This window comes from Lissotriton vulgaris, chromosome 4_1 (assembly GCF_964263255.1).
Source record: "Lissotriton vulgaris chromosome 4_1, aLisVul1.2, whole genome shotgun sequence".
In the NCBI taxonomy this organism is placed as follows: Eukaryota; Metazoa; Chordata; class Amphibia; order Caudata; family Salamandridae; genus Lissotriton; species Lissotriton vulgaris.
The window spans coordinates 1716180665-1716199051 of NC_141691.1; positions in this window are offsets into that span (position 1 = coordinate 1716180665).

Genomic DNA, 18387 nt, shown 5'->3' on the forward strand with positions numbered 1-18387 from the left:
TGTTTCCCTCGCTGCCCCCGTGCCTCTCTGCCTGTTTGTGCCTTCTGTTTCTCGGCTGCCCCTGTATTCTTCTGCCCCTTTTGCCTTAGTTTTTTCCCTGTTTTTCTGTGCCCTCTTGCCTTCTGTGCACTCGTTTTTCCTGTATTTCTGTGCCCTTTTTGCCTTCTGTGCCACTCATTTTTTCCCTGTATTTCTGTGCCCTCTTGCCTTCTGTACTTTTAGAAAAACAATGGTTCAGGGATGGCCTGATAAGGTCCTAAAGGGAGTATAGCGTATGATTAATTAACGCTGGGGAGCTAGAGATGTAGGTTCATATAGAATCTTTTATTTAATTTCTTTTTTATATTAACAATTTTCATAATGTTTTCAGGTGCTCAAGGTGCAGAACGTGACACAAGTGAACATAGTGAAAAAACGAAATGTCACTCAACTACAAGGCTAAAAACCACAGAGATATATACAATGAAGTGGGGGTATTTCCTTGGGTAGGTCGACGACGTTTCGATCTATATGAATTTAGATCATCATCAGGACTGATGAGCCTCCTGAAGCTGCAAAGAGGTGATTGAAATTAAAATTAGCATATGAACCTACAGAATCATTTTCTTAGCTTAGTGATTCTTGTGCTCCCAGTGGCATGATTTATTTCCATGCACATTTCGATTTAAAATAGGTGAGGGGGCGCTTGGCAGTCTCACCCAATGTGTGCTGCGCATATTTATTTATCTTAAAAGGGGGTAGCATGTGAAGGCATGCAATGTCCTTATCGTCGTACAGGTGACTTACTTTGTACTTTAGAGCAGTTGAACTGGACAGAAAAACTTGATTCAGAATAACCGGAATATCCAGTAATTTGCCAGAGAAAATTTCTAAAGGGGACAGAAAACCGGTGTCATTTCAAACATCCGTTCTGGGGTTTAGAGCATTGGGCATGTAGATAGTTGTTAGTTATTGCAGAGCTCTAATGGTCATAGTAGTAGCTTTCCACAATGGTACAGTCTAGCCTTGGACCAGCGTTAACTTGACAAGATGTTATCGCTACAGCATATGGAGTGTCAATGACTAGGCTCAGTAGCGCTTCTAATAGTCATAGTAGTGGCTAGTTTTCAGTAGACTACAGTAGTCGTGGGGCAAGGCATAATTGGTACAGCGTTAAACTGCCAGTGATCAGGCTCAGTTAGCTATGATAAAGTATAGTTGTCAAAGGAGGAATCACGATTAATAGCAGAGCAGAGGCTCAATTAATGCTGGACTTACTAGATCCGAAGGAGTATCTGTTTCCGAAGTTAGAGTGGCTGATCAATTTGGCTTAAATGAGGGTCCTTCTGGAACCTACGGGGCAATATGTCAAGCATTTACATAAGGAACTAGCAGTTTAAAGAGCCTTTGGCAAAGTGAAAGGGCGGGGGGAAAGGAACTTACTGAGTATAATAAAAAAACGTAGTTTTTCTTGGGGGTCCGATTAGCGCTATAGTCGCTATGGAAGAAGGTAGCTTGTTGGTAGAGTCGGTCGCCTGGAACTACTGGGCAAGAGTGCAGAAAATTAATTACAGCTCCATCGATTTAACTCATAGATAGAGCGCGGCCGACAGGGGACTTACTGAATCAAGGCGGGTTGGCGGCTGTAGGAGGGCGTCCGAGTGCCTCGCTGCTTAGCTGCTCTCACGCTGAATGCCGGGTTGGGCCTGCAATAACAATGCTTCCTGGTTGCGCACGCAAGCGCAAGAGCGTCTTGTGTTCGCGCATGCGTGTTAGGAGACCAGCGTAAAGCGCCAGTGTTGTTTTAACACGCTTGTGTACCATTTGAGCTACTATGAAGGCATTTATTCTGTTTGTAGTGCGCCTGGACAGCGTTGGTTATTTTACCTTAAAGATCATCGGATCGGTATTGTGGGAATTGCTAGAGATTAATTTAACGGGACGAATTTGTGGGATTTTTTTGGAATTAACTAATTGCAAGTATGGTGGGGGGGTGATTACTGATTAATTTTCAACTACTATATGTTCAAGCATATATTAAACAAGCATTACAACTTTGCAATAAACAATATTAAACAGCTCATTTTTGGTCGAAGGATAGCATGAGAATATCGCGCAGATAGTGATCAGATACACATGTTCCATGCATCAAGGGAATTGAGTCCTTTCTCAATAGTTTTGCAATAGTAAATCCATTTACATTCCAGGCGATTCAGGATAGTCTGTTGATTTCCACCCCTTGCATTTGGTGCAAGTTTATCGATAACTTGCCACTTGAGGTCATTTTCAGAGTGTCCTAATTCAAGGAAATGTTCAACAAGGGGAGCCGTTGTCACTTTGCACCGAATCCTGCTCCTATGTTGGGATATCCGTGTCTTAACTTGTTGGGTCGTTTGGCCAATGTAGAGCAATTTGCAGGGACATTCAATGCAATAAATTACATTTTTCGAGTTACAATTGGTGAAGAAATTGAGAGTGTGCTTTCAACTTTCATACTCGAATACTTTAGTGTTCTTTGTGAATTTGCATGGCATGCAATTATTACATTTAAAATGTCCTAAGACAGGTGGTAGATTAAGGCTTGTTTCAATTGTATTGTTCTTGGTTGGACAAATTGCTGCTCTCACGAGGTGGTCTTTAACGTTTCGACCTCTTTTAAAAGAGAAAAGGGGGAGACCTGTATTTAGCTCTAGAGGGTCTAGTACAGTCCAATGTTTTTTAATTAGCTTGGATAACTTATTGCTGACTGTATTGAAAGTGGTAGCACAAGTGATTTTAGATAAGGCTTTTTTGGGGTGGGGTTCAAGCAGGTTTTCTCTATGTGTATACCACGCTCTTTTCATAGCCCTTCTTACAAGTTTTCTCGGGTAGCCTCCGGATGTTAATTTTTTGCAAAGGATTTCGGCCTCTGTAAAGAAATCGTTTTTATATTTACAATTCCTTCTGATCCTCAGGAACTGACCGTAGGGAAGGCCGTCCCTCAGAGCCCTTGGGTGTGCGCTGTGGTATTCCAGGAGGGTATTGCGTTCTGTGGGCTTACGGAACAAGGTGGTATATAATTGTTCATCCTCACATTTAATAGTCACGTCTAAGTAATCAACTTGTTGTCTATTATGCGAGTAGGTGAATATGAGGTCTGTTTGATTTGTATTTAGCCAGGCACAGAAGCTGTGTAATGCCTCCTCCTCGCCACTCCAGATCATAAGGACATCATCGATGTACCTGCGCCATAGTTTAATCTGGTCATGGAACGGGTTGCTTTTGGTAAGGATGATGTTTGACTCTAGGTCGTCCACAAAAAGAATGGCAAAGTTGGGGGCAAAAATTGCCCCCATGGAAGTTCCCTTACACTGTCTATAGTATGTGTCTTTGAATAGAAAATAATTTTTGGTTAAGGCTATTTCAAGGAGACTGATTATGAACTCGGTGGGCACTTGGTGAGGTGCTGGGCGGATGTTAAGGTGTTTCTTGATTACAGCTATCCCTTTTTGTTGCGGGATGTTTGTGTAAAGTGACTCCATGTCAAGAGTCACAAGAATTTCACTGTTGGGATGGAATGGCTGTGACTCAATAAGATTAATTAGGTGCGTGGTATCCTTAATATAGGTAGCGGTATCCTGGACTAAGTCTCTAATGAAAAAATCGATGTATTTCCCCAAAGGTTCGACAACTGACACAAAACCTGAAAGTATTGGTCTACCAGGTGGTTGTTCTGCGTCTTTATGCACTTTCGAGAGTGTGTAGAGTACTGGGGTACGAGGGTCTTTGTTATTCAGGAATAGGAATTCGTTTTTGCTAATGAAGCCTTGGTCAAGTGCTTCTTGGGTAATGAGGAGGATTGTCTCACTTGTGCTTTTTACATGATTACCCCTTAGTTGTTCATAGTGATCCTTGTTACTAATTTGACGCATAATTTCATTTTCATAAGTAGTGCGATCTTGGATGGCGATCGGTTTTCTGTCCCCTTTAGAAATTTTCTCTGGCAAATCACCGGATATTCCGGTTATTCTGAATCAAGTGTTTCTGTCCAGTTCAACTGCTCTAAAGTACAAAGTAAGTCACCTGTACGACGATAAGGACATCGCATGCCTTCACATGCTACCCCCTTTTAAGATAAATAAATATGCGCAGCACACATTGGGTGAGACTGCCAAGCGCCCCCTCACCTATTTTAAATCGAAATGTGCATGGAAATAAATCATGCCACTGGGAGCACAAGAATCACTAAGCTAAGAAAATGATTCTGTAGGTTCACATGCTAATTTTAATTTCAATCACCTCTTTGCAGCTTCAGGAGGCTCATCAGTCCTGATGATGATCTAAATTCATATAGATCGAAACGTCGTCGACCTACCCAAGGAAATACCCCCACTTCATTGTATATATCTCTGTGGTTTTAGCCTTGTTGTTGTGTGACATTTCGTTTTTTCACTATGTTCACTTGTGTCACGTTCTGCACCTTGTCACTCATTTGAGCACCTGAAAACATTATGAAAATTGTTAATATAAAAAAAGAAATTAAATAAAAGATTCTATATGAACCTACATCTCTAGCTCCTCAGCGTTAATTAATCATACGCTATACTCCCTTTAGGACCTTATCAGGCCATCCCTGAACCATTGTTTTTCTAAAAGTACATTCTCACCCCAGGTTCGCTTTATGGGGTACCCTTCTTCTCAAAATATACCTCTTGCCTTCTGTGACACTCAATTTTGTGCCCTTTTGCCTTCTGTTTCCTTCATCATCCCTCACCGCCCCCGCCGCTGCGTCCCCTGCACCCCCGCCCCCCTGACGGCCCACTCGCAGCCCCCGCCTCCCACCTCCCAGCGGCTCCTCCCTCCCACCTCCCCATATGTCCTGGCCACTGCACGGCTGCAAAGCAGACGCGTGCAGCGGGTGCGACGCTGGCGCGCCGAAAGCGTGCCTAAGGCAAGCCCGTCTGCGCCCGTCCGTGCCTGAACTGTGCCCAGTGCCAGAACCTTTGGCCCCCGCACCCCCCACGACAATCGCTGCCACTACGACATCAGCACTCAGCATGCTCTCAACTCCGGACGACCCACACCTGCTTTAAGGCCGCCCCGAAACGCACACACGGTCCCATCACCTGCTGGAACTGCAGCTACACCAGCCTCAGAGCCGACGAACCACCCGCCAAGAAAGACCTCAACCTCCACCGATACATACTGCTGAACACCCGCTCCACACGCAAACACGCCATTGAGCTCTAACAACTTCCTGACAGAGACCTGGTTGAACGACTCCTCCGCACCCGACATTGCCATAGCCATCCCAGACGGCTACAAGATGACTCGCAGAGACCGCACCAATGGAGTCGGAGGAGAAATCGCCATCGTCCACAAGAACAGCATCAGGGTCTGGACTAGCACCGACGGCGCGCTCAACACCGCCGAATACATGCCCTTCCAGATCCACACAGACCCTAACTCCACCCTCAGAGGCACCCTCATCTACCGACCCCCCGGACCCCGTCCTCAGTTCAGCGACTCCATCGCCGACTTCATCAGCACGCATGCCCTGACCTCCACCGACTACATCCTACTTGGAGACCTGAACTTTCACCTTGACAACAACTCCACAACCTTGCTCAATAACCTCGCGAACCTCGGACTGAAGCAACTCGTCACAACGCCCACCCACTCCGCCGGCCACATGCTCGACCCCGTCTTCCCTTCAAGCCCCCACGTTTCCGACAGCCACACCACCGAACTCCTCTGGAAAGACCACTGCTGCATCCACTTCACCTTGCAGAAACCCACCACACACCACCGCACCCAACAGATCCCCTGCCGCTGCTGGAGCAAAATCACCGAAGACCAATTACATGCAAACCTCACTCTCAGCCCACCCACCGAACCCTTCAACACCAACGACGCTGCCCACAGCCTCAGACGCTGGATCGAGGACTGCGCCAACACCCTTGCCCCGCTGAAGAAACCCCCCACAGAGACACCAGCAAAAGGGCCAGCTGGTTCACCCCAGAACTCCTTGCCTCCAAGCAAGCCTGCCACAAACTAGAGAAAGAATGGCACAGTAAACAAACTCCGGACAACTACGCAACACACAAGGACGCCATCCGCAACCACCACCACCTCATCAGAGCGGCCAAGAGGACCTCCTTCAAAGACCGCCTCAACAACAACACACACAATAGCAAGAAGCTCTTCAACATCGTGAAGGAACTCTCCAACCCCAGCTCCAACACCAACGACATCCCTCCATCGCCCTGTGTGACTCCCTCGTTACCTTTTTCCACCGCAAGATAACAGACATCCACGACCGCTTCAACACCCAGACAGCCCCAACAGACAAGTACACAACAGACCCTCCGCACACCATCGACCACGACCCCCTGCTAGCCTGGGCCAGCATGAGTGTTGATAACACTATCGAGACCATGAGCACAATCCACTCCAGCTCTCCGTCGGACCCATTCCCGCACCACGTCTTCAACAAAGCAAGCAGCTCCATCGCACCCCACTTGCACAACGTCATCAATCTCTACCTCGAGACCGCGACCTTCCCAGAGAGCTGGAAACACGCCGAGATCAACGCCCTACTCAACAACCTAAGGCAGACCGAAGAGACCTCAAGAACTTCCGGCCCATCTCTCTGCTCCCCTTTCCAGTTTCCAGTTTTTCAGTGAATTTCATAGGTTTTTTAAATGCTACTTTCTAACTATAACGTGTTTAAAACCTATGGTCTTTTCAGTGAATTTCATAGGTTTTTTGAATGCTACTTCCTAACTATAACGGGTTTAAAACCAATGGTTTTTTCAGTGAATTTCATAGGTTAAAATGCTAATTATTAATTATATCGTGATTACAACTTATAGTTTTATTAATGAATTTCAGTAAACGTTTTTATCGGAAAAAAACAGTTTTGTTGATTTGCAGAGTTGTTTAGAGACTCCTTTTTATAGCTCTAGTGGATTAGAGAGTGTGTACCTTGCCTTTTTTTGAACGTTTTGAAATTTGTCAGTTTTTAAAACAGATCGCCTTTGTAAACTTTTGTGCGCGACCGGGCGCGCGCACCGCGCTATATATTTCCGGAAAACATTGCAGTTTCGACCCATCGAATTTCTTCATAGACCCCCCAGAGAAGTTATAATAGGTCAAGGAGACTGTACCTTGCCTTCTTATTAACGTTTTGAAACTTTTGACTAAATCGAACACGACGCCTTTTTCAACTTTCGTGCGCGACCCGGTGCGCGCACCCCAGGGCAAACACATAAAAAGTTGTATACTTTTACAATTTTGAACTTGCATCTTCTGAGAAGATGTACAAGATCACGCTGTGTTTAGCTTTCCTACTTTTTACGTTTTGAAACTTCAGTGAATTAGACCGATACTTCCAAATGACGTGCGTAACCAGGGAAATGTCATCGCGTACACGTCCTAATGTGCGCATGTCAAGTCATGTGACTCGAAAAGAACACTTTCAATTGGTTGTTAGTAGTTTCTGCTCTGGAATTTTCACGGATCCCACCCACTTCCCTCACTATCTTCTTTACTCTCAAGAGAGAAGAACGTTTTACATCTTTCCGAAGACTTTGGTGAAATGGCTGCCGCACAGAATTCATCGTCAGAATCTGAAGAAAATTATCGGCTACCTTTAAGAAAAAAGAAGGAATCTTCCATCTGGCAATTTTTTTCTTTTCCTAAGGATAAAAAAAAAGTGATTGCGCCCAAAGTCACTTGCACAATTTGTGACGCAGTTCTTTCAAGAGGAAATCCTTCCAAAAAGTATTTGTTTTCAATACATACGATGATGAGGCATGTGAGGCAAGTGCATCCTGAGAAATTTGCACAGGCATCGACAAGAGCTCTGGCAACACAACTACCATCAGCTGTGGCCAGCACATCTTCTGGTGGATGACCTGTATCGCCATCCAGTGCAGAGATGGACTTGAGACCATAGTTGTCAAAGGTGCATATGAAATGCAACTTGTGTGGAGAAATTATTGTGTACGTAGAGCAGAGCCTCACTCTGATTGAGAGAAGAATTAATGAACATCAATGCTCCGACAGAAGATGATTTTTCTCATTTCATTTTGATACAGTTTCACAGTTTTAAACTTCAAAATTTCGGCTCCATTTTTAAAAGTCAAAAACAATATAACACTTGTTAACAACAACAACAAAAAACAAAAAAAAAGTTCTTTTCAGAACTAACTCATTGTACCAAAAAGAGCTCTATTCACAAGCTGAAGTATCAACGCTTTTTTTCGGGACAATTATGCAAAAAAGCGACCATACTTGGGGCATATTATGAAGGAGACGTAATACATTATCATCGGTTTCATCGACAGGACACTGCCGATAAAACGACGATAATAGCCTTCATAGTATGTTCTATGAATTGCAACCAAAACCTACGTTAGTTGTCTTTACATCTAACATTAGGTTCGATTGCAATTCATAGAGCATATTATCAAGGCCGTTATCGCCGCTATATCTGCACTTTTCTGCCGATAAAAGCGGCATTAATGTTTTACCTATCCTTGAAAATATTCTCCAGCACCTTCGTGAAAATGGCATTACATCGCCTGCCGTAAGACCACTTTGCATATGTTGCGCACAGTAAGTTAATGACATGCAAAGTGGGTGTAGATCAAAGCACATGCAAAATGTGATTGGAGGGGAAAACACCCTATCACGAAAAGAGGCGTTGCGAGAAAAAGAGGTGGAATAAACTTGTTTATCGCAGGACTGCTAAAGCCTGCTCTAATCAAGCATTCGGCAGCGTTAACATGAGGGTGTGGAAAATAAAACTAAATCCACCCCGTCCCCTAATTACAAGGCACACATTGCTGCGTGAAAACAACGTTTGTTTTCACGCGGGAATGTTAAGTACCCCCGGCTGTTACAGGATTTACTATCACATATGTGTTCCCATTGATATTAAAGCACTAACACCGCGGAAAATTCCGCTGATAGCGTCGATATTTAGAACGCGGAGCAGCGGCGATTTTTCTCACTTACGAGCCTTACTATTATGAAGGTTTATCTCCTAAGTCTCTGATTCTCAAACTGTGCACCGCGGCTCCCCTGTGCACGGTAATGAGGTGCCAGGGGCGCCGCGCACATTCTAGAGTGACTAACCGTCCATAAATTCCACAGACATCCATACCCTGTTATCTGCAATTGTGGCCATCAGAAGGAGCTGCTCCCCTCCGAGAGGCCTCACTCCCACTGCTGGAGCGGACTCGCACTCCTCCAGGAGCACAGGAGCAGCCCCTCCCGCCCATTGAAGTTCTGTATTGGGCTCATTGCCACTTACTGAATGAAAATGGGGCACTGAAGGATGTTCAAGTATGTAGCGCTCCTCCTGCTACAGCGTACAGAAGGGATTGTGTTAGGTATAAAAAAGTGAAACACCCACACTAAAATGATATAGAGCACTTCCTTTAAAGAAGCCTGTGAAATAAGTTTAAAAGATCAGGTTAACCTTCTTTTACTCTCTCATCATTCTTGAACATAAGTATTTACAATAGTATATTCAACAATGCCATGGTTGCTGCTTTTTTATTTTAAGAAATTAGCAATCATTCACAAAGCCAATAGTCATGGCTTCTTTTTCGTGAGAAAATACTTGCTATATTATATATCTGCATAGAATGTCAGAAACAACATAACACCAGTCGGGCGCAACACTATGCTAAGCGCAGATTTTTAGACTATGTATTTTAAACTGCCCTCTGAATTACAACCAACACTCTCTTTGAAGAGACCCCCCAATTTTTTTAACACCTCTTAAAGCCCTGGAAACAACACCATTTAACATCATTAACCTCCAATGTTTTCATATATCAGCGTTGTTGAACTCACTTAGTGAAATGTCGCTGATTTCATAAAATCACTTTTAAGGCGCTCTTTATGACAGTGCACCCAATCCTGTGTGGAAGTGCTCACATAAAACATGACACGGGTATGACCATGATAGACAAAGAAATAACACAGTGATGGAAAAGTTTCTTTATTTTTTATACTTACCTAAGAAATAGTAACAAAGTAAAACTAAATTTCTTTAAAAAACATAGTATCTGTGGAAGAAAAGTAAAAATAAGGTTATAATGTACATTTCATAAAACAAAAATAGTAGGAGTGAATGAAACAGAAAGTGAAAGAAAAAAAGACTGAGGGAGAGTAAGAGACACAGACAGAATGTGTAGTATATAAATCAATGAGTAAGGTAATTAATTGAAAGAGATAATAGCACTGAAGGAATGTGTGTCTAAACGAAAGTAAAGTGAGAGAGAAAATAAGAGTATGATCAGTGATAGTACAGGAAATAAACAGTCTCTTAAAGAAACACAGTAAGAGTACAGGAATATCTTAAGGAGATAGATAAAATAAAGGAAAAACAGTAAGAGAAACAGAGTAAAAAAGGGTGAGAGACAGAAGATGAACGGAGAAGAAATACACAAGGACTGTAAGAGACAAATAAATAGAAATGAAGTAGGGTAAGGGAAGTAAACTATGAGCCTTATTTATGGAGGCCTTGCGCCGCCCATGCATCACTTTTAAAATGGGAAAAAGTGGCGCATCGGTGGCGCAAGGCTTTCATAAATGGGGCCCTTTAGATTTAAGTTTAAGAATTGAGCATAATTAATGAAAGCAGACTAAGGGAATAAAATTAAAGGTACAGTAAGACAAACGAATTAAGATTCTAGAAACAAAGGTGATATAAGGTCAATAAAGGTGAGTCACCATGAGACAATGGAAGAATCAAACTGAAGAGATAGATAGACTGAATAAAATAGTGACAGAAAAGATGTTAGAGAAACAGGAGAGAAAATTAAACAACGCAAAATGTGGATGAATTAAACGGAATAAGCGTGACTGAACAGTACTGACAAAGGAAGGTGATGAAAAGAATAAGGATAAGAGAGAAGCAAAGGAAACTCTCGGATGTTATTAGTTGTACTTACCTTTTAAATGTAATATCTGTGGAAGACAATAAAAAAATGTGTTATAATATATATTTCTAAATCCAATGTAACAAAATAACTTAAACAACATATTACATGGTTTATTTTTGCTGTCCTCAGAATATATTGATTTTCACTATAAACAGTGATTTCAATAGTAATCATCATGGAACAGCGGGGAAAAAAAACACAATCCAAATGATTGTGTTTAAAAAACCCGTACAAGAACTCTATATATAATATAAATACCTGAAAAAAACATGTCTTAAATGTTTTTCTCTAATTCGCAATTTCTTGAGTAAGCACAGTACATCTTCCTCAGTTATAAACTAATTAAACCATAACACTTATTTTTAAATATGTCTCAACTAAGCTCCGTGCAAGTATGTTCTTAAAACATTTATCTTACGTATACATTTTCTTCTCTCATACCTTTCCGCGTGCCAAATAGTATGAGTTAACTCGTTATTTTTTAAATACCTCTCAACAAACTTCCGTCCAAATTTATTCTAAAAACATTTATCTTAAGTACACATTTTCTTCTCTCATACCTTTCCACGTGGCCAAATAGTATGAGTTAACTCGTTATTTTTTAAATACCTCTCAACAAACTTCAGTTGAAATATGTTCTGAAAACATTTATCTCAAGTACACATTTTGTTGTCTCATATGTTTCCGCGTGTCCAAATAGTATGAGTTAAGTAGTTATTTTATCAAATTAGTTAATCTTAGTGTTATCCATTTTTATCTCAACCTTTCAAATAAAAATTCTAAAGTGTTCTGTACCATCAAACATTAAGTAAACTTGTACCTGATACTATCACTATGCCAAATATAAATTTCATTTCTAAATTTGCACACCCTCAGTCACATGATATTTCTAAACAACAGAGTTTTATATCTTTACGGTGTTAATCTTCCTACACCAAGTAATTTTACTGAAATTTGGGTTGCAAAAATAGCAGATAAGAATTAGTTAAGTCAAAAGGCAAACGTTTCTTAAAAGTCAATTGACTATCATTGCAGAGTGTCCAGCCTGTTGGAGACTTCAAATAAGCTGTGTAATGTCCTGATGAAGTTGAAGGCCCTTCATGAAAAATAATGGCTACAGTTACAAATGTTCTTCTAGAAATAGATACTTGAGAAGCCACAACATTTTTAATTAAAGTTGACAATTTACTCCCATCAGCTCTGCATCGTTGAAACATTAAAATTACATATTGTCCATTTCTGTGGATAAATAATGTTGATAACATTTCAGAGTTACATTGACAGCAGACTATGTTCTGATGCGCATCTTTAACTAGTTTATTAAAGGACACTTCTTTAGAGTCTGGTAATGTTAAATATATAAATCTTTCAGTGTGTATATCAGTAGTACTTGAAAATGAACAATTATCACACTTATGTTCCCATTTATAAGAAAGGCCAAAAGACTATCAATATCTACACCTTCATCTTCCAAAACTGTAAGCATATACATAATAAATTCCTGACAATCTTGCTGAATATTCTGAGAAAATTGATTTAGTCCTGCACATATGTCTAAAACATTCCTTAGTTCTGAAACACTTGCTACTTCACTATTATCACTGCTACATTTTTCCAATACAGAATTTAACGAAGAACAAAATGTTTGCTCCCGATTTTGTACAATCTGTTGCTGAATTTTTTTTAGAAAAAAACAACATTAACAACTACATTTGCATAGCAGTTGACACCAGACCTGTTTTCAAACTTAAATCCAACAATCTGTTCAATACTAACCTTTTTCTTACTGCTACATCTTTTTTTATTCGTTTCTCTACTACTTCAGTACATTTTTCCACATTTCTCCTTTTCTGACCAACCATACACTTTTCAATTAAAGGATATTGAGGTAAACTTGGAGCATATTCTCTTCTTAAGCTATTATACTCCTTCACACAATTTAGATCTGCACTAATCTTTGTCTCATCAAAATCAATTAGATAAAGTCCACATAAAGTCCTAACTCGAGATAGAGCAACATATGCCATACCCTCTTTGAATACAGTGCTTCCAATATTTACCAAAGCACAATCTACACTTAAACCTTGAGATTTGTGAATAGTCACTGCATATGCCAAACAAATTGGAAATTGCTTCCGACGGACATATAAGTCTTTCACAAGCAAAAAACGAGTTGAACAGCGACTGAATTGTTGAACTTCCTCAATTCCATCAAATTTGATTCTTAAAAATTCAATCTCATCTCTATTTGAGTAATTGACAAAACCAACAACATTACCCATTGCTCCATTTACCAAACCTCTTTCTACATGTAAATTTCTTCGTAAAATAATACGACAATTTAAACATACATACAGATTTTTTTCTAATCCAGCAGTTTTAGATATAGATTTCTGAAGAGAATCCAATTTTAACTTCAACTTTTCAGACAAAACAATAGTACTACCTTCATGCTCTATTCTATCTTTAGCTTCCAGTTTCTTAATTTCTTGATTTTCTAACTTCAACATTTTTTCATTGAAAACAGAACATTCTTTGAGAGTTGGCATCAAGTATATGACTGACTTATCTGCTACCTCTTTACTATATATTTTCTCAGGTACATTATCTTCATTAGGAAACAGCTTGGAAAGTAATTGTGTTCATAGGGTTTCTTTCGCATCTTCAGTTAGTTTTCCAATCCTTATATCTTGAAGAATATTTCCATATTTAGTATCCTTTGCCTGTCGCATATTTTGAATCAGTTCAGTATATTTGAAATGTGACCATATATTAACATTTCCAATACTGCCCAGGCACTTTCTGGTCTCTTCATGTGTAACAGGTTGTCCTTTCACAGGAGTTAGCTGCAGTAGATCTCCAAAAACTATGACATGTTTACCTCCAAATAACACATCATACTCTGTCTTAAGTATCTGTTGCATTCTTAAATGCACAAAAGCAAGCATTAAATTGGATACCATGCTTACCTCATCAATAATGAGAAGTTTCATTTTTTTAAGGACTCTAGAAACTTCAAAACAAGCTTCTCCAGATAGCTTGTGATATTGTAATTTATTTTCATGTTCAACTGGCAGCATCAGTAAACGATGTAAAGTAATACCTTTATTATTATGTGCTGCCAATCCAGTTGGAGCAGTAACAACACAAGACAGTGTTGACTGAGTTCTTTGCTGTAGATATGTAGTAATTCCTTTAATTAGGAAACTTTTACCAGTTCCAGCTTCTCCACTTACATATAGTCGAATAGGTTCAAATGACATACATGAGCATTCTATTTTCTCATGACGAGAGCCATGCTCAATGTGCTCTGTCACTTCATCATATATCTGTCTTTGCTCAAGATTAAATTGCTTCTTCAATTCTTCTAAGTTTATTACTTCCTCTTGACCTTGCTGCATTGCTCTTTCCACCTCATCCATGGCAGTGGCTGCTTCATTTTGGATAATTGGTTGTCCCAGTGGATCTTGACTTAATAAAGCCGAACTTTGACTACCTTGTGAACTGTCTCTAGCAATCTCCGCTGCAATTGTTGCTTCTTGCTCTATTTCGTCATTCAACATTTGGAGATAATTACTGAAAACAGGACATTCGATACTACTTTTAGATGTGTTAAATGAATCTTCATAACTATCAAAGTCACCAAGTAGTTCCTCTTCTGTACGCCATGGTTTAAAGAGTTGCAAAAGAGCTAAATAGTAAAATTCTCTTTTGTCAGGTGTTTCGCAACTCAGTTTTCGATGATTAATCAAGTGTCCTTTTCTTTGTTTCACCAGACATTCTTCATGTCCAATTACAGTGTGTACACCTTTATCAATATTCTCTGTAATATTCCTTTTAAAACTGTACTTTTGAAGTATTTCATACAGACAAATATTTTCAAGCAGAGTACTTCTATTTGGATAGTATGTATCCAACATATTTGTTTTCAGAATGTCTGTACTGTTTGGTTCTTTCTGTGCTAAATATTCAATTTCTTGCACAGGTTTCAGAACACTGTTTCGTGTTTCTGCAAGACCCAAACTCACCCACAGGATAGTTCTTGATTTTGCATAAAGACTTGCTGATGATAAGCGATCACAACATTCATATGCTCCAATTTCTCGATGAGACAACATCTTCAAACTGTACGTATACAATTCTTGCTTTGGCTCTTTTCATGAGAAATGTCTTCCCACATCTCCTTCAGTTCCGTCTTTTCAGATTTCGTGATGTAAGACGTTACATATCGAGCCACAGCAATAGAGTTGTCTGCAACATATTGTATGTCCATGTTAGCATTCCACATGGACAAAATGACTGGGTTATAGTCATTTATATATTTGGATTCTTCACCTCTTCTTAAATTGTACGTTTTTTTAGGTGACCTTCTTGTTTTGTTATGTCGCAAAGATGACATCAAATTGTTGACTCTTCCTTTTGAAAGTACCGGTCCTGCAAATCCAAAACGACATTTGGTGTAGAATTTAGTCTTTGATTTAAATTTTTGCCGACAATATTTTCCACAATGATGACTTTGAAAGCATAACACTTTTCGTCTTAAGTCCTTATCAGTTGTACTATTAGGTATGTCACAAGTGGCATATTGTTCAATAAAAGACAGTACAGTCTCATCCGAGTCTGTTCCAAATTTAGGAGCATCCTTGATCCATAACAGCATATGAATATGAGGAGCACCTCTTGCTTGATATTCTTTTCTCCAAAAGAAATCCAGTACTTCACCAAGAGGTGGATTTTTCTTGTTTGTAATAAAAGACATCATAGCTTCAAATCTATGATTAAAATATCTGCAAACATTAACCGGATCCATCGAACACAGTTCTCCAGGTGTCTTGTAGTTTATATTTTCCATGTTTGCATTCGCCTCCCGAAGAAATTCAAGTAAATCTTCCCAAGCATACTCTGCACAGCTTAGAGTTAAAAACCATGTAGGTGCTCCTAAGTTTCTAAGCATGCACTTCAAATCTCCATGACGACGGTACCAATACTCATTAGTACCACGCTGACAAGCCATTAAATTAATTAGGTGTGAATCCAAAACACTATCTTTCTTTTGCACTTTATCCATAAATTCCGTTGCTGAAACATTTTGCAGATGCACTCCATTTTTTAAGATATGGTTTACTGCATAAGAAAGACCAGATAAATCACTCTCAAATAGAAGATGAAACAAATATGGAATGCATTGGCGAAACCTCGGATCTTCTGCATATAATATTGTTGTCCGGTACTCAGATGCAGGAATCTGCATAGGTCGATCATCATATCGTGTACCTTCACCTGTAGGGAATAACTGTGGGAAACAACGACCTTCCAAACTTTGTTCCCAAACACTAATAGGATTTCCTTTTGCTTTTTTCATCTGAAATAATTCAATAGCATTCCCTATTGCTTCTTTGGAATGCAGTGGATGAGCACTGTAATGCTCATAAATTTCTTCACTTCTGGATAAGTCAACTTTTTCAATTTGTCCAATAGACAAATCATTGTCCTCTTCTTCACTTACTTCTTCTTCTTCTACGTATACATCTTTATAGTATTTATTGTTTTTAACTAAATAAAACGTTGCCTTTTTGACTTTTCTAACATCCACTAAATCTTGCCGGATTTTCATACTCTTTGTAGGTACACCATTAACTAGAATAACTAGAGGTTCCTCTTCTACATTTTCAACACCAATTGTTTCCATATTTTGTTTTTAAATCAAGTGGCAAATATACAACTCTACCCTTTAATCCTCTTTGTAAATCTGAAGGATTTAATTTGCCAGTCTTAGGCTCCATACGAACAATAGCCTGAAAAGGATGTACACATTGAATCAGAATAGTCTCATAAGTATTTAAATCCATCAGTTCCGATGGAATATTTATCAACTCAAGATTATTATGTACAGCTCTAGCAGGCATTCTATTTTCATTTAATTTATTATAACAATACTTACAAATACATTGCTCAAAACCCAAATCAAAATAGTTTTCTACCAACAAATAAGTTGCAAAATCTTTCCATTGACTATTACTTTCATCTTCACTTTTTAAATATAAATCAACTAACCTAGTTTGACTTTTGTAATGAATGCGTCGACAACACACACAAGGAAAATTTGGTTTCTTACCTGCAATGACCTTAAACTTTGTTATTTCCTGTTCAAAATGTTCAATATTAAAATTTCCAACATTTTCTAACACATTTCCTTCTATAACTATATCAGTTTCTGCATTGTCTTCATCTGGACTAAAATAACTTACCTCAATTTCTGCACAAATCTTCTTAACATCTAATTCACATCCATGCAAAAGAGCACTATTTAACTGTTTAAGTTTAAGTGCTGGACTTTTTGCATAATACAACTTTCTCACTAATTTTCTCATTTTCGTATGATGTACTGCTAACATCCTGAAGTGATGAAACACACTCTGGCATATTTTTTTAGAAAGACAAGCCAGAGAATGGCCTTGCAGACCTATTTTTTCTCGCACTCTGCAATGATCTAATTCTTGCAACATTACAATTTTTTTAAGACTTTCCTTAGTGTACTTACGTAAGAAATTGCGAAAGAAATCAATTGAATCCTGTCGTACACTGTAAATGCTACTACAATTCCAACTGTAAACAGGAACATTAGGACGTCCCTCTAACACTTCTCCAGCTATCACCTCTTCTGCATTTCTAACCACAATTTTCTCTTTCTCAATTACACAACCATCCTTCACCTCATATGCTCGACCACTGATGTCAACTGCATGCAACAAATCGTTACTTTGAAAGTAAATCTCTTCATTAAAAAATGGCTCAGAAGTTGAAGTATGCATCCACTTCCCAGAAAACACTTTACAAAAATTACTTCTATTTATGTGTCTCTTCCATTTACTTTTAGCTTTTAAAACTCTGATTGCCTTATTTAGTGTATTTATTCTATTAATTACTAAAATAAATAATTTTCTTTTTGTCTCAAACACGCGCTGAACAACATCCTCTATATGTTCTTTCTTCTTATAAAAATCAGATCTTCTTTTACAAACTTTCTCCTTTTTTAATAAATTCGAAACTACTCTGTTATAAAACATACGCTTCCTGATTTCCGTAAACTGATTTGTACGTGTTTTGCTGTATACATTTTCCTCTCTGCTGATTCCAGAAACATTTTGATTTTTTGTAGCATTTGTCCTTCTAGATACTGTTAACTGTTTTTCCTTTTGAAGATTATCGTTTAAACTTTTCCTTTGACATAATCTTCTTAAAAATTCGTTGGCTTTCTTACCAGGAGCACTCTTCTTTTTATCCGTCCTTTGTTGTTTTGATAATTCTTGTAATTCTTTCCTCTTCAAATGGTATGTCCATTTATACAGCTTTCTTTTTTCATTTCTGGTCGGCATACTAATTTATGTTTCTGATGAAAATGACAATCTGTAAAACACAAACATAACAAATATTATAGTTGGCTACTAGCATATAACATACAAAT